The sequence below is a fragment of the Crocuta crocuta genome, unplaced genomic scaffold, assembly GCF_008692635.1.
Source record: "Crocuta crocuta isolate KB4526 unplaced genomic scaffold, BGI_CrCroc_1.0 scaffold429, whole genome shotgun sequence".
Classification (NCBI taxonomy): Eukaryota; Metazoa; Chordata; class Mammalia; order Carnivora; family Hyaenidae; genus Crocuta; species Crocuta crocuta.
Genome location: NW_027527381.1, coordinates 228,764 through 243,519, shown reverse-complemented (window position 1 = coordinate 243,519; position 14,756 = coordinate 228,764). Strand labels below are relative to the sequence as shown.

The window sequence follows — 14,756 nt, the reverse complement described above, 5'->3', positions numbered from 1 at the left end:
TGTTTCAGAGACTGTGACTCCCTCTCTCTCTGACCCTGCTCTGCTCATGCTGTCTCTCTCTCTCTCTCTCCTAGAAATAAATAAAACATTAAAAAAAAAAAAAGCTTTTATTGCCAATTACCTCTAACTGGTCTCAATTCACGGCATCATTATGATGCTATTTCACATTATTATATGATTAATCTGACAACTATTAGATAAAAATAGTATATGGGTACAAAATAGGGTAAGGTGGGGTGCCTGGGTGGCTCAGTTCGGTTCAGCATCTGACTTCAGCTCAGGTCATGATCTCATGGTTCGTGAGTTCGAGCCCCGCATTGAGCTCTGTGCTGACAGCCTGGAGCCCGGAGCCTGGTTCAAATTCTGTGTCTCCCTCTCTCTCTGCCCCCGCCCCTGCTCACACTCTGTCTCTTTCTGCCTCTCAAAAATAAAGAAACATAATAAAAAATTTTAAAACAAAATAGGGCAAGATAAATAGTAGCGTCTGTGGGGTAATTTAAATATGAAATAAAAGGCCAGGTGTACTGGTAATTGTTTAAGAAAGCCATATATTAATTTTCTTTAAAATTATTTTGCTTATGGTTAAATAATATTCTCTGAGGGCAAAGTAATGAAGTACAAGACATGTTAGGAGTAACTCTAGATTTGTAATTGCAATTACAATCTTTAGATATGTAATTATCTTTTAAGCCTTTTGAATTTGTATGACCATTGCTCTCTAAAAATGCCATATACTCAAAATTAGATGTGGAAATTTAAATGACCTTATAAAATGAACTGTTTGAAAAAATCTTAGATTCAGTCTGAGGTTAAAATTTTTATTTAAATGTATGACAAATTTGTAATACACATTCACCTGATCTAAAGAAATAGCTATTACTTTGATAGAAATGTGTTAATAGAAAATTACATCAGTTGCTTTAATATTTACTTAGTACTAAAACATCTAGTTTACTTAGAACTAACCCCTCCTAAACTATGTCCATTTTAGTACTGCAATCATTTTAACCTTTATCTTTTCAGAAACCTGACTGTGCATATGTGCAATATGTTCGTTTAGACTTAACTTTCATTTACCAACGTGTCTATCACCCAAATGCAATAAATTTGGCTCTTTGGCTCATACTTTAAATTCTAACAAATGATTGCACCACAATTTGAGCTGTTTAACTTGTTAAGTACATGCAACACACAAGCACAAAAATGGATTCTGAGTCACATGTAGAAATTTTCTATAAATATGCCTGAAGACATTTTGATTTTCTACATCTGTTATAATCAAAACACATTGAATGTTAACATAATTGTTGTGGCATATTTTGTTGGGCTACCTTAATCAAGAATTCCAAAATTGGCGCAAGTCATAAGTATCAGTCAGACTCCATGAGATCAAAGTTAAACTCAGGATACCAAAACCCGTCACCTGAAGATGGTCTTCATGAGTCAAGCCCAACTTATCTTTCACAGATTTTTTTATTGCTGGAAATGTTTAATATTACACTTCTTTCTAGCTAGCATGGCTCTGTGTCCTGTTAAGTCTATCAATGAATACAATTACCTTAAAAAAATAATCTTGCTTATACAGTGGCTCTGAGTTGACAACATATTTTTACACATGAGCAACATCACTGGATTCAGTCAGAGTAAGTCAACATACTCCACAAAGAGAAATATCCATAATATGAAATCAATGGTCAGTGTGATATTCTCTATTCGGGGCAAGGTGGGAGGAGACTATTGTTGAAGCCATGACTGAACACTCTTTCCACGCATTTGAGCCAAGTGTAGATTCTTGAGAGGGTCTAAGTTTTAGGCAGTCATTTTTATAACATATTTTGTCAGTTCTATGAGAAACAACTCAGATTACATGGATAATGAAAAAAAGAGGGAGAGGTAATGGAGGAAATTAAAATAACCCATTTCTAACTGTTTTTGCATGGTCCTTAAATTACTCATAAATAGTGAATTACAAGCTTGGAAAATTAATTCAATCCTTTCTAGAGTATAAATATCCTAGACACACCTTACAAATATTAGGTTGGAAAATAAACATAAGGTTGTTTTCCACTTAACATTGGATTTTATTGATCCAAACAAAGATTCAAGAGGATGGATTGAATAAAGACAGAGAGGAAGGTAACTAAGAAATGAGACAATCCTACAAAATCTGGAAATTAGTTATTTTGAAATGGGAAAAATAGAAGTATTAACGATGGGCATCCAGGAAAGTTTCAGATACTTTAAATGGTTTTAATAATAAAGCCAGAAAATATCTCTTCAACCCTTAGATGAAAAAAGAAAAAAAGTCTTGCTAATATTAGGTTTAATGATAAGGTTCATGGTGTTTCCACAAACCCTGATCTTAAGACATGGAGGTCATGACATGATTGGAGAAACTCTGAAAACAGTTCTGAAATTAAAATGGTACAAATTCATCCTGAGAAAATTCTACAGTAGTCAGAAGAAAAATCAGGACGTAGGAAGCTAATTTGCTATTCACACATATATATGGTTTAATTATTAGGTAGTATAAGGTCCATGTGTACTAGAAAAGGAAGCAACAATACAAGCTACAGAAGATTTGGGAAAACCTTGGAATTTGTCTTGGTTTTAAAGGGGTTTGTTTTCCGTATTCTTTCTTACTTGGTTTTGTTTGTTTTTGCTTTTGTTTTGTTCTGTTTTTGTTTTTGATTTTTGAATTCTTGGCATTAGATATCCACACCTTTAGCAGTAATAAAATCCCAACATAGACATTTAAGAGGGAGCATACTGGAGTTTACTAAGGCATTGTTTCAGTGGGCTCAGAAGAAAGAAATATTGAGGAAAATATGTCTCTAGGTGGTAATATATTACATACAGTTTTCATACCTAGTATATGACTATATATAGCTCAAAGTCGTAATTACTATATTAATATGCTCTAAAAGCCACCATAAAAATTGAAGTAGTCCAATTTATATTCACTAAATGATACTGCATAAGCAGTATCTACTTTTAATTACATGCCAACAATATATTCCTCAAACTTATTTTCTATGTTCAATGGAGTTAAATGGCCACTCAAGATTTTAGATTAAGTTAATAGTTATTATTTGACTGGGGAATGTCAGAGTCAGATAGGTTCTTCACATCTGCTTCCTGCTTCCTATATGACTGACAAAAGAGATTAAACTAAATCATATGTTAAGTCTTATTTCCACTTCTTTTCTTCCATTTTGCTCATGAACACCCTGTTAGAGATTGAGACAGAGAGACAAAATTTTACTTTGTCACTTTACCTCAAGCTTAGATTTTCATGGTCAAATTGAAGTAGTGTATCTGATAGTTAAGAGCTCTGTCACAAGAGAAAGACAAGTAACCTGGATTCAAAATCTGGATTCAAAGAGGCTTAGAATGTATTATGCTAAGTGAAATAAGTCAATCAGAGAAAGACAAATACCATATGATTTTGCTCATGTGTAGAATTTAAGAAACAAAACAGATGACCATATGGAAAGGGGGGAAAAGAGAAGGAAAGCAACCACAAGAGACTCTTAATAGTAGAGAACAAACTGAGTGTTGAAGGAAGGAGGTTGGTGGGAGATGGGTTAGATGGCCGATGGGTCTTAAGGAGGGCCCTTGTGATGAGCACTAGGTGTTGTATGTAAATAATGAATTTCTAAGAGGGGAAAATGCAACTCAAAAGGTAACAGATATTTCATCAGAAAACATTAAAATGTTATTGAGGTTTTGACTTTTTTTTTTTTCAGAATCTCCTCACCATGAATTTGTTAGAGTTGACCAAAAGAAAATTGAAGGCAATAGCCAGAAAGATAAGTGGTCTCACTTTGTGACTAAATATGATTGACTTATTGCATTATTAGACTGCAAACTCTGACTCGTCCATATATGTAGAATTTCAAGAAGACTCAGTAATGACTTTAGCACAAAATAGGTGGTATTGATTTTGTGATGAGAAAGTTGAATGAGGCAGAGAATGTAGCAAAGAAACTGTTAATAAAGTTAAAAAAAAAAAAGGTAAGCTAACCATTCATGGAGACTGAAAAGCCAATAAATTGTTGTGGCAAGTAGTAAGCATGGTGACCTGTGTTTGTAGTTGCAGAACAATTGTACAAACTGTTATCAACAGTAAACTGGGAAGATGGAAAAATGTCTAATAAAATCTATCATCCTGGAAAGATGATTTATAAGAAAAATATCTAGAAGTGTCAATTCATTTGTTTTAACTGTCTTTGATAAGATACAGAAAGAGAGCTAGAACGGAAGAATGAAATATTCAGTTTGCAAGGAGAATTTAGAGATACTAGAGCAGTAGCAAATATGATAAGTGAATCTGTTTTCTTATCTCCACACTCTAGTCAGTAAAAATCTCACCAAATAAAATATTAAGCAAGGTCTAAGGGTAAAGATCAAATTCATGGATATGGCCATAAGATTTTTAAAGATCACTACTGAATTTGAGTTAATATCTAACAGCCTTTGTCAGACAAGTCTGACAAAATGACTTAGTATTTTCCGTGGTGTTCCACTGAAGATTGATATATTTTTCTAGAAAACTTTCTTTCTTCTAAAGAATACAGAAGTGGCTTTGAGCACAGGAAATGCACTTGAATCAGATTCACAGAAATGTGATCATTTTTAAAGGAATTGTACTAATGATTATACCACATACTTGGTCTACAATAGATTGAAATTCTTTAAGAAGGAAAAAGAAACTTTTGCACTTACAATATTCTATTATAATAAAACAGGTGGAAATGCTATTCAGCTTTTGTTTGGGTTACCTAGTTTGATGTAGTCAATTATTCAAACTTATGCAGTCATGGTTTTGTTAGTCAAGAATTAGGACTTGATTTATCTAGGTGCTTTTCTCTTCCCTATCAGGTTGATTGGGATAATTCACTTGACTGCATTCAACTTGCAGTTGCACTGGCCTGGAAGGTCCAAGAAGGCTTTACTCAAGTATCTGGCAACTTGTTGCTACTACGCATGGCATCTGTCTCTATATAGTTAGTTTAGGCTTCTTCACATGCATATTGGGACTTGTCAACTTGATGATGTTACAGTCTCTGACTGCCATTGTATAAGAAAGCCCAGGCTCACCTTCTAATGATGAGAAACCTGTGGCTCAGGGAAATTCACTTCTAACCCATTCAAAGCTTATTTTTTTTCTATTGGTTATTTTTTGTCAATATTCTCAAAAGCAAAAAGTTTTAACTGCCTCCTTAGTATCTTCAAATTCTAAAGTATTTGTCTTGGCTTATCCTTAAGAAGAAAGGTAAAAGCCACATCTCATATTGTTTATATTCATTTTTTTACAGAGTTTGGTTACCAAGGTGACTAGACCCATAAGAAATCTTAATATGAAATATAGAGAATAATATTGCTTTCATTTAAAAATTACTTCTATGAGAAAGTATGAATATTTTCTTTAGAAATAAAGTTTAAAAAATAAATAAAAAAGTTTTCATGTTTATAACTATTCCTTATTCAACTGTACTTTATATAAGAAACCTCAAAGCATAATAATCCTTAAAATTTCTTCAAACTTTATTTTCAAATATTTTAAGTATTAAGTTTATAGGATCATATTCTAGGGATGTCTCACAGTGTTGCATAACTTATGGTCCAGTAGAAAATACTTAATTGTGAAAATGCTATTATTAAACTAATTCAGAACACTTATAGATTCCTACATAAATTTATTTTTGAGAAGATTTTACATAAAGATACTCTTTTCAATATATTTTCTGAAATACAATGTCCAATTATGATGGATCCTTGACAAGTTACTCAAATTTTATTATATAAAACAATCATTGTTATGCTTTTTAATTCTATGGACCAAAAATTTTGACAATGAACAGTGGAGATGGCTTGCTTCTTCTCACAGTATTGGAGGTCTAAGCTAGAAAGCAAGATGTTGAGGACTGTAATCATCATAAAGCTGTTAGTAGACAGTAGCTATTGGTTGAAAACTTACCCATGGCTGTTGGCCAGGCCATCAGAAAAATATAGAGACAAGCAAAAAGTCTAATAGGTGAGAAATGGTATCTTAGTGTAGTTTTAACCTGTATTTCTTTTATTATATGCAAGGTTGATAATTATTTTTATGTTTAAGGATAATTTGTATTTATTACTTATATCTCACTCTTTTCTTTTAGAACCTATTAATATCTTCCTTGTCTTACTTTTAGAATCTTTTTATATACTTTTAGAATCTGTTTATATTAACTCTATTAGTGATATTATTTGCATATATGTTTTCTTATTTTACCATCTGTTTATACATGAGAAATCACTTTTTTTTTTTTAATGTTTTCACTTACCATTTATTTCCCTTACATTCTCTGAAATTTTAATCATGGGCAATTTTTCTTCACTTTCAATGGAGAATGTACTCATATTTTCTTCTTGTTATGTGTATGACCTAGCTTTTGCTATGTGACAAAGCATCCAACATTGAGTGGCTTAACATCATTTGGTAACTTTTTTTTCTCTAAAGGGCCAGAATGTAAGTATGTAAAGCTTCGTAAGCTCTATGGTCCATATTTTGACTGCTCATCTCTGTCATATTTTGCTGACTCCTGCTCTCTTCCAACACCTTGGTTTTACAGATAGGGAATGTGGCATTATGCACATGCTTACTAAAGTTATTTGCGTTTTAGATGAAAGGACACAGGAGGCTGAGCCATGAGCAATGGAAAACACCAGAAGAGAGGATTATGCTCCAAAACCAGAATAGTACAGTAAACTGAACTCATCTTTAAAGACACAAAGTCAATTAACTGTGAAATCACTACTATGAATAAAATCTGAGTATCTCTCTAAATAAGGAAACACTATTCTTCAATAATGCATAAAGTAGAATAACAAAATTTCAAGACTTTTAAGATTGTAGAATTTATACTGCTTATGTAACTGAATTTATATTAAGTAATAAATATATTATAAAAATAAAGGAAACATATTTTTGTTACTAAGCCTGAATAAAATAGGTTTACAGATTTTAAAGTGGTCATTAAATTTGAACGTATTATGAGTCTATTGCTTAATACATTTTTGCATAAAGCAAAGTTACACCAAATATGTAAAACTAACAATGAAAGACAAAAAAATCACATGTGCTATTTTTGAAGTAAAATATAAATAAATTTAAACATAAAATTTGATAAGAAAGAGGAAGTGTGTTAGCAATATATTAGAATGAATAATTTTATAAATATTCTATAAATGTTGAATTTGGAAAGACACGTTTCTGGCACATATTTTGAAAAATAATCATAATATATTTGGGAAAAAGAGCTGTGCTATAAATCACATAAATAGGACATAATTCCAGATTATTAGCTTTCACAGAGGAAATTACTCTAAAAATTATCTTAGAAGAGAGCATAGAAAACTATTTAATCTGAAATCTTTATTTGTTTCTAAAAGCCTAACTAGTCATTTCTGAATGCAACCAAAGCATTCAGAAACTATCATCTTTTAAAAAAATTATAAACAATTTCTATGATAGATGGATTACTGTCTACATCTATTCTTTAGTGATAGTGTGTATTTTTGTTTGTGTGTTCATGTATGTAGAGAAAGAGGGAGAAAGAGAAAGAGGAGTTATGTAATTCTCTTTGATAAACTGACTTTTTTTTTTTTTTTAACACTGTGATTCTAAATCTGGTAGTTCTGTAAATTTCTATAATGGTACCTGTATTTTCTCAACTGGAAATAATGTCAAGCTGCTCTCACAAGCTGAGAATTGGCCCAGTTAAATTCGTAGTCAGTAATAACACTTAGCACTGTGATTATTATACCTTATGATCCATACACAGTCATTAAATTTCAGTTTATATGATAATCTTGGTGTTAATGGGAAATACTTCAGTCAATTTAATTTTTCTCTTCCATATTGAGAAAGACACTAATACCAAGGTTTATTCTGATTATTCACAGTGACTAAAATTATAACTAATTTTGATAGAATAGATAGCTCCCCAACTTTGGCTCATTTTTCCTAGGGAAAAAGCCTTTGGTTGAATGTATTATCTCATGGAAAAAGTAAGACCTAATGAATACCTTAAGACATGCTTCTCTCTTATTTGCCAATGTCATGATCTTTCTGTAGGGTATATTAAGAACTCATAATGCCAAACATAATTTACATGGATGATGTGTATATTTGTTTAAATAAAGGGACCCACTATTATGTGGACTTTTGTTTGAAGTAACTATGAAATAATACAAATTAACAAAAACTTCATCAAAAATATTTATATTATAAAACAACTTTGTTGCCATTCCACTTATACTACAGTTGCTAAAAACATTATTTTTAGTATTACCTTTAATGTCTACCCAGTGGTATATGGGAGCTGGCTGGCACTAGCTCAAGTTATTTGCATTCACCACTTTCCAACTCTGTGTTTGTGAATACTCCATATTGGGAGCTTAAAATTCGCATTTGTAGGAGTATATATACCTCAGAAATAAATTGTCAAATGCTGCAAATCAAGGGTCTCCAACCAATGGAGATCCCATTGTTAATAGTTAATATTGACTAATAGTCATAGTTAATATGACCCATACCATACCACTGGGCCAACTCATGTGTTTCTTTTTAGATCAATCTATTTTATTTACCTATATTTTTCTCCTTTCCTGGTTTTCCAGATTTGTTTTATTGTATTCTGTTTTGTATTTTCAATGGGTGCATTCTGTGCCAAGCCATTTATTTAGGGTATATATACTAACAGATTTTCTTACTTTTCATTTATCTGAGAATGTCTTGCTTTCCTCTTCTTAAAGGATATCTTTAAAGGATATCCTTAAAGGATATTCTTAAAGAATATCTTTACTAGAGATAGAATTCTGGAATGAAAGGCACCTGGATGGCTCAGTCAGTTGAGCATCTGACTTTGGCTCATATCATGATCTTGCATTTGTGGGTTCAAGCCCAACATTGGGCCCTTTGCTGACAGCTCAGAGCCTGGAGCCTGCTTCTGATTCTGTCTCTCTTTCTCTGCCCCTCCCCTGCTTGTGCTCTGCTTCTGTCTCTCAAAAAATAAAATAAAATGTTAAAAAATGTTTAAAAATGAATACTGGAATGGTAATTATTTTATTACAGCATTTGTACAGCTCCATGTCATTTTTTTCTGATTGACATGGTTTCTGACGAAATTATATGCTGCCATTTGAATTGCATTTTCCCCTCTCAGAAAGGTACTATTTCTTCCTCACCGCTTTCTCAAATTTTGTATGTGCCATTTGTTTTCAGATTAATTGTGATAAATCTTGATGTGGATTTCATCGGAATTATCCTATGTGAGTTTCATAAGCTCTCAAATCTGTAAGTTTATGTCTGCTGGTAAATTTAGGAAATTTTCAGCCTAATCTCATCTTCTCCTTCTCGGACATCCATAATACAAATATTAGATCTTTTGAGATAGTCTTCTGGGCCACTGAAGCCTGTTTATTCTTTTATAAAGTCTATTTTCTGTGTTATTTGGGCTGGTTAATTTCTTTTTTTAATTTCTTTTTATTTTTTAAAATGTATTTCCAACAGAGAGAGACAGGGTCTGAGTGGAGGGGGGCACAGAGGGAGACACAGAATCAGGAGCAGGCTCCAGGTTCTGAGCTGTCAGCACAAAGCCCAATGTGGTACTCAAACTCATGAACTGTGAGACCATGACTGGAGGCAAAGTCAGATGCTCAACTGACTGAGCCACTCTGGTGCCCCTCAGAAGTGATGTCATGGATACTCATGTGTCCATGTTCATGGCCAATTTATTAATTTGAGAATAGAACGTTGCAGTCAGAGTGTTAGTGATAGGCTCAAATTATGTCTTAACTCATACATGTGATGATAATGTGTTGATTTGTTTCTTTTTTTATATGTGTGAGGAAGTAGATAACTCTCTACTTTTTATTCATAATAAGAATATTGAAGCTTTGGTAATTCTATGACATACTATCATCTCTATAATCACATTTTCTCCTCCTGTTCTTAGTTCTTATCATTTCAGTGGCAGCTCCGTTAGCTGGATCAATGGATGGAGGGAATCACTGGATTATGTTTGAGCATGCTTGACTTTGTGTTTCTGGGACTCACTCATTCATGGGAGATCCAGCTTTTCCTCCTGGTGTTCTCCTCTGTGGTCTGTATGGCAAGCATGACTAGAGACATCCTCATTGTGTTTTCAGTAACCATTGATCTTCACTTACATTCCCTCAAGTACTTCCTACTGGCCAGTCTCTCTTTCATTGACTTGGGAGCCTACTCTGCCACTTCACCCATGATGATTTATGACCTTTTCAGAAAGTGCTAAGTCATCTCCTTTAGAGGATGCATTGTCCAGATCTTCTTCATCCACGTCATTGGTGGTGTGGAGATGGTGCTGCTCATTGCCATGGCCTTTGACAGATATGGTGCCATTTGTAAGCCTCTCCACTACTTGACCAGTGAAAACCCACGAATGCGTATTTTGTTTCTGGCTGCTGCCTGGGCCGTTGGTGTCAGTCACTCACAGTTCCAACTAGCATTTATTGTTAATTTACCCTTCTGTGGTACTAATGCATTGGACAGCTTTTACTGTGACCTTCCTTGGCTCCTCAGACTGGCCTGTACAGATACCGACAGATTGCAGTTCATGGTCACTGTTAACAGTGAGTTTATCTGTGTTGGTTCGTTCTTCATACTTTTCATCTCCTACATCTTCATCCTGTTTACTTTTTGAAAACATCACTCAGGTGGCTCATCCAAAGGCGTTTCCACCCTGTCAACTCACACCGCTGTGGTCCTTTAGTTCTTCAGTCCAACCATGTTTGTCTATACATAAAAATATGGAATGCTTCCTGAATTTGTGTGTCATCCCTGTGCAGGGGCCAGGCTATTCTTCTCTGTATCATTCTACTTTTAGTATATGTACTGCCAAAGTGAGCACTGACTTGGTTAATTTCTATCGTTCTTCTTCAAGTTTACAGATTATTTTCTTTGCCTTCTTTCTTCTGCTATTGAACCTATCCCTTGAGATTTTTATTTGATTACAGTATTTTTCAGTTCTAAAATTGCTTTTTCTATCTTCAATTTCTTTCCTGAGACTTTCCATTTTATATTTATTTCAAAAATGGTTATAATTGCACATTGAAGCGTTTGATATGATAGCTGATTTAAAATGCTTTTCAGATAATTCTGACACCTGAGTTGTTTCCAAGTTGGCATATATTGGCCATACTTTCTCATTCAAATAGAGACTTTTCTGATTTATAGTTTGATGAATGATTCTTCTATGTTCTGGATATTTGGGGTATTATGGTTGAAAAATTGGGTCTTATTAAAATCTGTTTGAGCAATTCTCCTAGGATAGTGTTCCATGGAGGGAAATGACAAGCAGAGGTGAGAGTCCAGAGTCTTCATTCAGCCTCCTTTGATACCACAGGGGGATAGAGGGTTTCCCATTACTGCTGGAATTTCAGGCTTTGCAATAAATATCCACTGACATCATCTAAACTAGGAGGGAGAGGAATGTGTCATTGTTCCCCATGTGGCCTCCACTGACATGACAAGGAATAGATAAAAGTCCTGAATCTCCTCTGAGCCTTCTCTGACACCTCCAATGGGGAGAAGGGATGTTCTGTTGCTATTCGGTGGCGGTAAAGACTAGGTTCCTCACAGATTCTCCACTGGCACCAGAAGGGAGGAGCACATTACTTCCAAGAAGGGATAAATATCCTGAATTCCCACTGCATTTAGCCTTCTCTGACACCACTCTACCAGAGAGTAGGTGGTTAGGAGTTTCTTATAATAGTCTGGTAAGGACGGAAGTCTAGTCTCCCCACTCAGTCTTTGCTGATGGGAGTGGGAGTAGCACTATAGTATTTTTCTTTGGTATTTTTCTGGAATAGTATGGTCGCTGCCTGAAAGCTTTATATCTTCCTTGGCCATCACTTTCCTGGTCATTGAGCTGGAGAAAGTAAGTTTTTCATGGGCATTTTGGCTTACGGGCATTGACATTTCCAGGTTACTGACTTCATCATCAAGTCTGGGATAAATAAGGCAAAAAAGGAAAATCAGGAAAGTCACTGCTGTGTCATTCTTGATTACCCCAGTTTCTAACAGCCTGCCTCCTCTCCACATTTCAGAATCTTCATATTTATTTTGTATATATAGCTTCTAGGATTTTTAGCTCCACTAACTAGGGAAATAAGGAAAAGTCTGACTAGTTCATGTTGTCTAGAATCATTTTCATCCGACTTGCCAAATCCAGCTAATTTGCAGGCAAGTGTGTGTGCTCGTCTATGTGCATGTGTATGTGAAAATGTTATTCAGATTTAAATCTGATGTATTGACACAGAGAATAAAGTGGGAACATGTCTATGATGCAATATCAAATACAGAATTTTTCAAAATGGCTTGAGATATGACAACATTACTTGAAAAATGTATTATTTGGTAATTATTTTTTTAAGAATCACAATATTCAGAGGCACCTGGGTGGCTCAGTAGGTTAAGCATCTGACTCTTAATTTCAGCTCAGGTCATGCTCTCACAGTTAATGAGTTCAAGCCCCACATCGGGAAAGTGCAGAGCTTGCTTGGGATTCTCTCTCTCCCTCTCTCTCTGACCCTCCCCAACTTGGTCTTTTTCTCTCTCTCTCTCAAAATAAATAAACTTAAGAAGAATCACAACATTCATTTAAGTGTTTAGATTGTGTATTATAAAATATTATTAACTCATTGCTCTAAAAATCTCTAAGCAACTTAATTATTTTAGAGTTTTTGACTTACAAATTCACAATTTTGTGAAGGCCTTCTCAACATTTATATGGCCCCTAGTTATGAATCTTTTGCTATAGGAACACTCATCCTTAAAAATTTATAATGTAAAGAGAATGATATCTACACAACTATATTAGTCACTAGTTACTAGGAGGAACCAGAGTAACAGAACTGAAGTTTTGAGTTCTTGAATCATATTGGCTAAGTATTTGGTAGAATATTTATCTCCTATCAGAATGACGTTGGGGAAGATCCTTAAATTTTCCTTCATTCACTGCCTAATCTGAAAACATGAAGATAAAAACACCCCCAAATGATTTATAATTATATATAAATAAGATAATATATATAAATCCCTTAGACAAGTTACTGGTATGTAGAAAACACTCAGCAAATATCAGCTACTAATAAACATTAACTATTAATGTTATTAAACTTAAATATAAGCCAGGTTGTTTTCATATAACCTACACTGAATAAATAGTTTTATTCAAAATTATACCCTTGTCAAATGAAGACATTATCAGAGAATGTATATTCCTGAACAGTGTTTTTTCAGTATTTTTACTTTCTTTATTCTATAGTGTAATCTAGATCAAAGAATAGAGATATAAATGTGAGTGGATTGCTTTATTTTTCTCATTTTATAGAAAACGGTTACAATTATTAGGTGCTTATTAAATGCTAGAGGTTCTTCTAAGTGCTCTTTATGGTGCTATTATCTCTATTGTGCAGGTTAGGAAACTGAGGCACAAAAAATGTAATGACAAAAAGTCACATAGCTATTATGAAGTGGAATTTGTTTGCTACAGAGCTCATATTTTTGAGCAGCACATTGAATCTTTTGTATGTAACTTTACTAAAATCTTAAATCATTTAAATTATAAATCAGGAAAACATAATTATATATGAATTTAAATCATTACCATATCATACTACACAGCACAACCATTCACATTGGAGTAAAGTACAAAATTTTGAGAAATCAACACAAATGGAGATTATTACATGTATATAATCCATCAATGAAACAGAAGTGTAGAAAAAATTGTCAAATTTTAAAACCATTCTCTTTATAATAAAAAAGGCAATTGTTAAGATTTTCAAGTAAAACTGAATTTCAAGAAAACAATCATTTCTTATTTTTCTCTATTTATATATACAAATTTATATGTATATACNTTTTAATGACATATCCAGAATAATATATATAAAATATTATATTTTACATGTATTTTACAATTTACCTGAAAAAAATAGTGTTCTCTTGTTTATTTCTAACTTGTGAACCTAGAGTGACTACAAGTTACCATTGTATTTCATTACAGTTATGTAGACCTTAAAAAACAAATATATATAATTTTAATGTTATTTTTAATATCCATTTATTTTTGAGAGAGGGAGAGACCAGAGTGCAAGTGGGGGATAAGAAGAGAGAGAGGGAGACACAGAATCCAAGGCAGTTTCCAAGCTCTGAGCTGTCAGCACAGAGCCAGATGTAGGGTTCAAATTTATGAGCCAGGTCAGATCATGACCTGAGCTGAAGGCAGACACTTTAAGCAAATGAGTCACCTAGGTGCATCTTCAATTTTTTCTTACGTTTAGTATTTAAACTTACCTAAAATTTATTTTTTCACCAATTTCCAGTGAAATATGGAAATCTACACAGCAATCTTTTTGAGGGCCTTAAAATTTTTCTCTCATGTAATAAACTATTTGTAAGAAAAAATAAAAAATAAAAAAAAGTTTCCCTCATGTACAATTAGGTAATTAGAATTGAATATAACTTTCATCATAATATTTCACGAAGTTGTATTAGCCTAGTATATCAGCAGTACAAAATATTAATTTTGACAATTGCTAATTTAATGTGTCATAGTTAAATTACCTTGTTTAAAAGTAAAAATGTTTTTATTCAGCTATTGTAAGATTTGAATTACATTTGTTTTGAGAAGGAAGAGATACTTTAGAGGAAAAAAATATTT

At 33.3% G+C, this 14,756-nt stretch overlaps 1 non-coding gene and 1 pseudogene across 1 annotated transcript; one reads left to right on the top strand and one right to left on the bottom strand.

The window, feature by feature from the left end:
* Positions 1 to 10,076: 10,076 nt before the first annotated feature.
* LOC144239865 (olfactory receptor 4F3/4F16/4F29-like) lies at positions 10,077 to 10,832 on the top strand (annotated as a pseudogene).
* Positions 10,831 to 10,937, bottom strand: LOC144240228 (U6 spliceosomal RNA). Its single transcript, XR_013337656.1, has one exon. It is a non-coding gene; the product is annotated as a U6 spliceosomal RNA (small nuclear RNA).
* Positions 10,938 to 14,756: the final 3,819 nt, after the last annotated feature.